At 45.7% G+C, this 9420-nt stretch overlaps 1 protein-coding gene across 2 annotated transcripts in view; it reads right to left on the bottom strand.

The window, feature by feature from the left end:
* Nucleotides 1-1856: 1856 nt before the first annotated feature.
* ZWINT (ZW10 interacting kinetochore protein) overlaps nucleotides 1857-9420 on the bottom strand; it is a 33846-nt gene continuing 26282 nt past the window's right edge. For both annotated transcript variants that reach the window (XM_049644937.1, XM_049644938.1), the window contains one exon: nucleotides 1857-2358. The gene's annotated coding sequence lies outside the window, so the exon portion shown is untranslated. The remainder of the gene's footprint in view (nucleotides 2359-9420) is intronic.

The following is a 9420-nucleotide window of genomic DNA, read 5'->3' as shown; positions in this document are numbered from 1 at the left end:
CCTCGGGCTGTAAGCTCTCCTTTATCAACTAACCAGTCATTTTCAATCTCGCTGAGCCTCAGTTCCCCTATCTTTAATTTTTTTTAATGTTTATTCATTTCTGACAGACAGAGAGAGAGACAGAGTGCAAGCAGGGAGAGAGGGAGACACAGAATCCAAAGTAGGCTCCAGGCTCTGAGCCCGACACGGGGCTCGAACTCACAGACGGTGAGATCATGACCTGAGCCAAAGTCGGACACTTAACTGACTGAGCCACCCAGGTGCCCCCTAACTATCTGTAAAATAGGGTAAAGTGTCTTAAAATCTGAACTCTTGACAGATAAAATGAAAGCAGTGTATTTAGCACGGCGTTTGGTTCCCAGATAGCAGCCTGGATTAACAAACGTAAGGGAGGACATTCCTTTGTGGTTTCAAATGTTCCTGATCAGAACCAACGTGGCCAATGCCTGGCCTCACACATCACTGACGGGTCACTAATTACAGAATCAGCATGAAGGAGCAAGACAGCAAGGAGCCCAGGCCACCCGGGACGTGCGTCCTGGGCGACAGTCACTTCCACGCTCCCCCACGTGGGCAGCTCTTCTCCCGGTCTACACCACCCCCAGGTCTCTGTTCCAAAGGCTGGCTGCTCACGTCTTTGATAACAACGTGATTTCTGCAGTCAGTTTACCTGACACAACAATTTCAAATGCAAGTCACGTGGAGGCACACGAAAAAGAGACAAGGCACCGGCAGTTGCCAATGTGAGTTGGAGAATCACTCATGATCAGAAGCCACGTGAATCATCTGTGACACATTATATCACAAAGGCGCACCAGTGGCTCTGACAAACCAGAGTGTACATGGATCATCAGGACACGAAGAAACTAAGTCACGTTTTTCCACACAACGCGCTTGGAAAAAGTACCTTCTAGGAACTCTGCATGGGCAGAAAGGAATCCCAGAGGGGGTAGTATTCTCATGGAGACTTCGGGCAAATTATACTAAAGTCATCATTTCTCCCCTTTCTCACAGTTGACTGGCCAAAACTGGGCTGATAAAAATTTCCTACCTAATGTGTATGCATTCACTTTATATTCCAATTCTCCACAAAAAAAAAAAAAAATAGGATTTATAAATGTTTACTATGAATTTTCTGGAGACCTTACATACGGTTTTCTAGAATAGAGTTTTGAACATTGTTCCTTCTTTTTGTGTTTGCTTTTTGTTCAGCTTTGAGAAATAATTGACAAATAAAATTGTAATATATTTGAAGTGTACCGTGTGATGATTTGATACACGTGTACATTGTGGAAGGATTCCCGCCAAGTTGATGAACACACCCATCATCCTACCTATTGACCTTTTTATGGGGGGGAGGGTGCAAAGGGGAGAACACTTATGTTCTAGTCTGTTAGCAGATTCCAATCACGCAATACCGTCATGTGAACTCCAGTTATCAGTGCACATTCGATCATGAGACCTTACTCATCTTGTAACTGACAGTCTGAGCCCTTTTGCCAACTTCTCCCTATGTCTCTCCTCCCCAGCCAGGCAACCTCTATCCTAGTCTCCGTTTCTACAAGTTTGACTTTTTTAGATTTCTCATGATACCTCATGCTCTTAAGATTGCTTTGATATTCACGATCTTTTGTGGTTTCATAAGAACGCCAATTTTTTTCTCATTTCTGCGAAAAACGCTTTTGGGATTGTGATAAAGATTGAATGCAATTTGTAGACTGGTTGGGCAGCATGGATATCTTACGATATTTATTCTTCCATTTATCCCAATCCATGAACATCTGTACCTGAAGCTAAAATGTACGGGTCAAGGAGTGGTGTGGTGTGGTGTGGTGTGGTGTGGTGTGGTGTGGTGTGGTGGTTAGGAGTGACCTATCTCATTATCATTCTCAGGATCCAGCGCATAATCTATACTTCTCTCCCCTATTAAATCAGTCTATGTAAACAGGTTCTGTCTTGGAGGAAGGCTGGGTGGGGGACATTCTTCGTAGCAGAGACTTGAATTTCGACAAATAGAAAGCTATGACAACCGATGGTTATTTGAGTTTCTCCTGCCAGTAGACCGGCAGGTGGCCAAGAGATAAAATACTCTACTACCGGAAGCCACTAACCCTTCGGTCGGGAGGTGGGATTGTGACAAGCAAGGACAAAGGTGGGTGTATCCGGAGCTCAGGAGATTCACTGGGGTCCCTCCTGGGCCATCCAGCCTCTGCGAAGACCTTCAGTGGGCAACTGTAGGAATCACGGTCTGGGAGCACAGAACCCAGATGTCCGTACACACGAATATCTTGATCACTTTGCGGAGCGGGCAACCTAGATCGTCACGTGTGTTGATGCTGGCTGCGGTAAATCTGGAATCTGTGGTACAAAAGGGAAAACCTGAGTGCAATACGAGAACTCCGTGTTATTTTTTAACAGTGCATGTGATTTTACAATTATTATTTAAAAACAAAGAGTTTTTGTAGGTGTGTAGTACAATCCTGAGCGGCCGTGACCTTGCTAAAGCAAGGATGAGCCCTGAGGAGCGGAACGTGAGACCAAGGCGGGCATGGGGTGCCGAGAGGGGGCCGCAGAAGCCGCCGGTGCCCTGCTCGCTCTGCTCTAGCGCTGCCTTGTCTTGTACGGAACTCTGGCAGCTGAACACACTGTGCAAGCAGAGAAAGGACCAGGAAGGTCATCCTCTGAGCAACCCGAACACAGGACGACCGGCAAACACATATCCAGCCTGGCTTTCCTGCCGCCTGGCACACCGTACACGTTTTACACGCTGGCCCAGAGATGCGAGCGGTGGTGCCCTGATCACCTGCAGCGGCAGTGCAGGAAGGGCCTCCCTCCTTTCCCTCTCCCGTGCTTTCCACACTCAAGGCCAAAGCTCCAGAGAACCGCCTCCCGAATTACATGTGCTCAGACCCTTATGGCAGGTGGTCTGCTTGAGCCAAAGACAATTTACGCTATGACTGTATCTGAGGGGACTTACTTTTGCCTCCAGCACTTTAAGGAATATCTGGAATAGGAGACAAACATGTTTGACCACACGGCATGTTGGGAAACAAAATTAAGAGCACAGCACTCTCGCTTTATTCCTGTTTCCAGGTAGGTGTGCGGGACTTGTAAGTATGCTTGCCCCCTTATTTAAGTCCCCCAGTTTTGCTGACACTCTTGGCAGCTCTGAAGGCTGGAAGTGGCCCAAGCCGTCTGGTGTGTCCCCCAGCCTTCATGCTCATCCCCTAATTCTTCCATGATCAAGAAGGTGATCTCTCTTGGCTCTTCTGAGGACCCACAGGTGCACAGGAATTACCTCCCCTGGGGCACATTCTGTCCTGGAAACATGATCCCAGGTCTCTCCATGTGTGACAAAGGGAATAGATCGGGATTTTATTTTTTTTAATGTTTATTTATTTTTGGGAGACAGAGACAGCGCGTGAGCAGGGGAGGGGCAGAGAGAGGGGGAGACACAATCTGAAGTGGGCTCCAGGCTCTGAGCTGCCAGCACAGAGCCCGACGCAGGGCTTGAACCCACAAAGTGTGAGATCATGACCTGAGCCGAAGTCGGATGCCCAAGCGACTGCACCACCTAGGTGCCCCTCCAGTCGGGATTATTTTTGTTAGGGTCATCATATTTCCTCCTCTTGCATCCTTTCTGTCCAGGCCAGAAAGCTCTTTATTGTGCAAAATCATTGCTTCCTGACATTCTTATCCCGTTCAGTTCTGCAACCTTAACTGTCTACATCCACCACTGTGAATTGATCTTATTTCTAATAGTATTTCATTGAAACCACAGAACGTTAGAGTTGGAGAGACCTTTGGTTCCCCCAGCATATAGATGAGGACAGCGCGGTTCTGACGGCCTAGTTCACGGATGAAGACGGTCGCTCACATAACCTCAGGGGATCACTAAGGAGGACAGTAAGTTCACGACAGAGCTAAGACCTGAACAAATCAGAGTTTGACTGTGTTCCAGGGACGAGACAGACAGAACGTGAAAACACTGACATGGCATGCATATGCAACATGCAGTCGATTTTTCACTCTTAACCAAGCCAGAGGACAGCTGTTAATTCATCAGCGCAATACTTCTAATTGCATTGGTTGTAAGACTCACATGATTGTGAAGATATTAAAATGTAAAAGTGGGCATGTTAGAATTCCGTGATGATTGACATTTACAGAATGTCATATCCAAGTGGCACACGTATATTACCGAATCCTCACAACTTTTGTCGGTCTGCTCTATTACAAAATTAAGTCCTCCTCTATACCAGTAACCCAACACTGAACTACTTGGAAATTATTTCTTCACTCTTTTAAAATTAAGAGTCCAGGGGTGCCTGGGTGGCTCAGTCGGTTAAGCGGCCGACTTCGGCTCAGGTCGCGATCTCGCGGTCTGCGAGTTCGAGCCCCACGTCGGGCTCTGGGCTGACAGCTCAGAGCCTGGAGCCTGTTTCAGATTCTGTGTCTCCCTCTCTCTCTGACCCTCCCCCGTTCATGCTCTGTCTCTCTCTGTCTCAAAAATAAATAAATGTTAAAATAAATAAATAAATAAATAATCTTAAAAAAAATAAAAATAAAATAAAATTAAGAGTCCAAATAAGTCTTACCTGTCATGTCACTACAGAAAATAAATAAATAAATAAATAAATAAATAAATAAATAAATAAATAAATGCCACTGGTTCACACATTTTATTTTACATTAACATTATCTGGAGTATTTATTAAACAGAGATTCACGTGGGGTGCCTGGGGGGCTCAGTCGGTGAAGCAAACGACTCTTTGATTTTGGCTCAGGTCATGATCTCATGGTTCATGAGTTCGAGCTCTGCGTCGGGCTCTGTGCTGGCAGTGCGAGGCCTGCATGGGAATTTTTCTCTCTCTCCCTCTCTCTCTGCCCGTCCCCTGCTCATCCTCACTCTCTCTCTCAATAAATAAAATCAACATTTAGAAAAATCCCACAGACTAAAGGCCTTCACTCAGTAATCGGGGGCGGGAACTCAGAATATTCTAAGAAGTTCCCTGCGGATGCTGCTGGTCTTCAGAGGATGCTTTAATTGGCATTTGCTTAACTGTCCTTTTTTACATTTTGTGTACATTAGTCTTTTGAGAGTTAAAAAGTCATCTTGCACGAGCGAGTTATCTAATTTGCGTGTTCTACAGTTTACATAGAGCTCGAGGGCCTATCAGTCTGTGTGCTCTCTGGTCACAGACACTAATAGGTGCCGTGATACGGGCACCGGGGTTCACAGTGTGAGCGGTCGCCTGAGGAGAACGGGGTGCAAACTGGTAAAAAGGGCCACCAAACTTAAGCCTCCAAAGCGCAGAGCAGGGCCCCAGAGGGAGTCGCCTTGAAGCTGTAATAGCAGAAAAACGAACAAAGAACAAGGTGCCGCTGTGCTTCTGCCATGTTTCTGCAACTGGCGGCTCTTCTGTTCATGCCCCATGACTTCCTGAGCGGGTGCAATGTGCCCACCGTCTTGCACATGCAACAGGCCCCTTTATCCCTTATTTCCCACCCACCACCCGCAAAGGGGATCACATAGTAGAAAGCACACTCTTCTCTGTAGTCACTGGCATTAGGGTGTGAAAGGGAAAACTGTCACCAGAGCTACAGGACCCAGAGAACAAAGGACTCCCTCGTCACAAGTACAGTAGCACATTCTTTAGGCCTTCTAGCCTCCTCCTCTCCCCTACACATACCTTCCAAGACCACTGCAAAGGACGCAGCGCTTCTGACATTAGATAATCTTGTTATTTAAGAAACGGTGAGGGCAGAACACCACAGAGAATAGGTTGGAATAATTTGGTCAGGTCTCCAAAGCTAACATGTAATGAGGCCTTTTCTATTTATCATAACATCCTAGGCAGCTGCCAAATGATCTCATATTTATTAAGTTACTTGTAACTAGTGTATGAATAAGAGACTCAAAGACAGATCCGAAAGCGTAACAGCTTTGGAGTTAGGAATAGGATAGGAAGAAAGAAAAGGACGGAAGGAGGGAGGAGAGGAGGGGTGGAGAAGGGAAGGAAAGAAGGAACCAAACACGCAGACTGAGTCCTAGTTGGGTCACATGTTCTAGGCAAGCTCTTGAGAAATTACTCGAATGTTCACAGCTCCATTCTCTGCTTTTTAAAAACACCTGGTTTTCGAGTTTGTTGTAAACCTTAAATAAGATCAATATGGATCCCATCTGGCGGCATTCTAACAAGATCAACTGTTTCGAGTTTGATGAGAGCTTACAAATATTAATATAGCAAGATACTTGGTGTATATTAAAATTTTACAGCTGCAGCCTAATTATTTGTTTGATGCCTGACCGCTCCAGGATCTTCATCACTTGTCCTGCCCTCTAATAGCAGTGTCTCTGGTATTCGTCACAGATCATTTTAAAATTCCTTCTCAAACTGCTGCATCTTATCAAGTATATTTAGTCTATGTAAATTTTTTATTAGCAATTATCTGGACTAATTTCTATCTTATTTTATACATTCCTTTACTACGTATTTATTTTTCTTTTCAGGCTTCTATTGGATAGGATGTTTTTTCCCAGAGACAAAAAACTTTATTACTCACAGCACACTGAGTAGCAAAAGCATCCCGCTCCTCGGGGCCCAGTCCCACGGGGCCAACGTGGAGGGCCCTAGTGTGAGCTACACATACAGTGGGTTTGTCACATCGGAGGAGCACAGGCCATGGGAGGCCATGGGGGTCATCTTTTACAGAAGACAGCGAACAAACCCACTTTCTCCTAGAGAGGTCACTTCCTTCCTCAAGGTGGCTGGCTGCACATACAACCCTGAGAAATCGCCCAGGCAGGGTGGTCGGACTGTGCATTCTTGCCATGCCCAGCAGTGATGCTCAGGCAAGGGCTGTTTGCCTGCCCCAATATCTGACCCTGCACATTCCTGGCGGAACTTGAATATTTCTTCACATGAGTATACAGCTCCATCTGTCATCCTGATCAATCTGACCAACAGAGAGTCGGGCTAAAGATATTTAATTTGTCCTGCACAGAGTATAATTATGGCTATTATCAATAGTACTTCCAGCAGCAAGATGAGGCCAACCCATGCACCGGCTTCAACCAGGCTGCCCAGTCACTTGTGAGTCCCAGGGGGACGAGTAGGTCTTATTCAGACATCCAGGATATAGTCCAAGGCAGCATTCAGGGATCAGAACAAGACTGTGGATATTTGGAGGGCAGGTTCTGACTGCTCACCCTGACTTCCTGCCAGCTGGGGGCAAGCTACTCCGGGCGCACACGCACGACTGTTTGCCCCACGGCTTGGGCTTCAGCAAAAGCAAAAGTTGCTGAGCTTAGAGATGAAATTGACTGAAATGAATCGCAAGGCATCATCTAAGCCATCCCCTGCAAGTTGTAAGGTTTCAAGTCTCCAAAGTTCCAAAATAGGTGCAGGAGGCAGGTTCCACCAGGGCAATGTGTTGCCCTGGTGGGCCGACTGATTCCTGGTGCCTCCTACTCTGCCTGCTTCCCAGGGTCCTCTCCCTCAAGTGTCTGCATCAGCTACGTCTCAGGGGGGAGCCAGGACGAAGCCAGAAGGACACCCCATGGGGGCTCAGAAGGATGGGGCCAAAAGGACACCCCACTGGGGCCGAAAGGACAGAAGCAGAAGGACACCCCACAGGGGTGGAAGGACGGCACCGGAAGGATACCCCACGGGGGCCGGAAGGTCAGAGGCGGAAGGAAACCCCTGGTGGGCGGCAGGATGGAGACGGAAGGACACCCCACCGGGGTCGGTAGGATACCAACAGAAGGACACGACCATACTTTCTCACACTTGGGTCTCTTGTATTTTGCCTGAATCCAACTTATGCAAATGATAGAATTCATTTCTGAATGAATGATGGATTCAGCATTTATACTTCAGCATTTATACTTCAGGTCTCTTTTCTCTATCGTTGCTGACATTAATGAGCAGAAGTGACATAACCAACGGTGCCACATGCGTGAAAACATGAGCTAAAGAACTATCTGAAAATAACAGAAGATAGTGGCATTTCACGTTTTAATAGGATAAGGAAATAAATGGCAACACCTATTATACATTTATAAAGTGTAACAACCTTCAATTATGTATAAATTATAAGCAAACAGAACAGCATATTGATCAAAAGAAATATTTGTGGCTACTATTCATGAACATTACATTTTAACATGGAAAGTAAACTGTTTATAGAATTTTGTTTCCTTTTAGAAGCCTCTTCAAGTATATTCTGTGTTCTATTTTCCATGCTATGATTTCCGAAAATAAAGAAGAATCTCCTTTTGTACACAAATTTTCTTCATGGCAGTGTTAAACACACAGGCCTCAAGTCCTAAAATAACCAATAATAATTTTTTTTCGGCAGTAAGCAATATTAAAGCAAACTTATTTTCTCTGGGAATTGAAGGGCCAGTTTGTGAGTTTTCTGGATGTTTCTTGCATTTGAATACCATTGAGTTCCTTCCACCTTTATGAGCCTAGTTTATCTTTCTAGTGACCCTGAAGTTGTTTGTGGTGAGTAAGTTAAGGAATTCCCTGAGCTTGCACCAATCAGTTAACAAGGCCCAGGACAAAAGCGCCCGAGAATAGATAAACAGGGCAAAAGTGCCTCAGCATAGTATAAAAGCAGAAAGCTGCTTCCACAGGACTAAAGCCTCCAGAATAGGTAAACAGATAAAACAGGGCATACCACCATAGCAAGGTGAAACTTCCAGGAGCTAATTAGTGAAAGAAAGGAGCCTTGTTGACCCTGCAGTAGCAGGCACCATCTGTCTTAGCCCCTAGACCAGTTAAGATGAACAGATACGCGCCTGGTGCCTGCTATAAACAGCCATGTGCCCCGCGCCAGAATTTTGTTTTGGACTGACCCAAACCCCTAACACCGCATATCTTCGTAACCCCCTTTCCCTCACACAAGAGTTAATGTTCACAGTTTCACTGTCTCTTTGTGCATGTCCATCACGCTTGTAAGCCTTCTGATCCTAATAAAGACGGAGCAAGGACGCTTCCTCCCTTGTTTCCTCCTGGACATTAGCCTCCCTCACAGTTAATTCTGCACCCGATCTCTTGCTGGACAAGAGATTACTCCAGCCTCAAAGGCTGCAACAGTTGTTCACTGTTTTTTTTTTTTTTTCCTTCCATATTTTCTTAGGTTACATTCCTTCCATATTTTCTTATATTACGGATTTTTCTGCCATATTCTTATAACCTTATTTATCAAAGAATTTGAGCCATATTCTCCTAGGCCAGAATCAAAGGATAGTTGAGGTGTATCATATAGTATTATTCTCCAAAGATGCTCCCTGCCAACAATGAGCCTTTCCTCCAGGAAAATGTCCAGAGATGGGTCTGTTTTACCCTCAGGGAAAAGTTCACAGACAACCTGTAACACTCTGTGAAAGGCTGGGGCAGGTGCATACTG

The sequence above is a fragment of the Panthera uncia genome, chromosome D2, assembly GCF_023721935.1.
Source record: "Panthera uncia isolate 11264 chromosome D2, Puncia_PCG_1.0, whole genome shotgun sequence".
NCBI lineage: Eukaryota > Metazoa > Chordata > Mammalia > Carnivora > Felidae > Panthera > Panthera uncia.
Note: the sequence above shows the minus strand (reverse complement) of the source record. Positions and strands in the feature narration are given on the sequence as shown.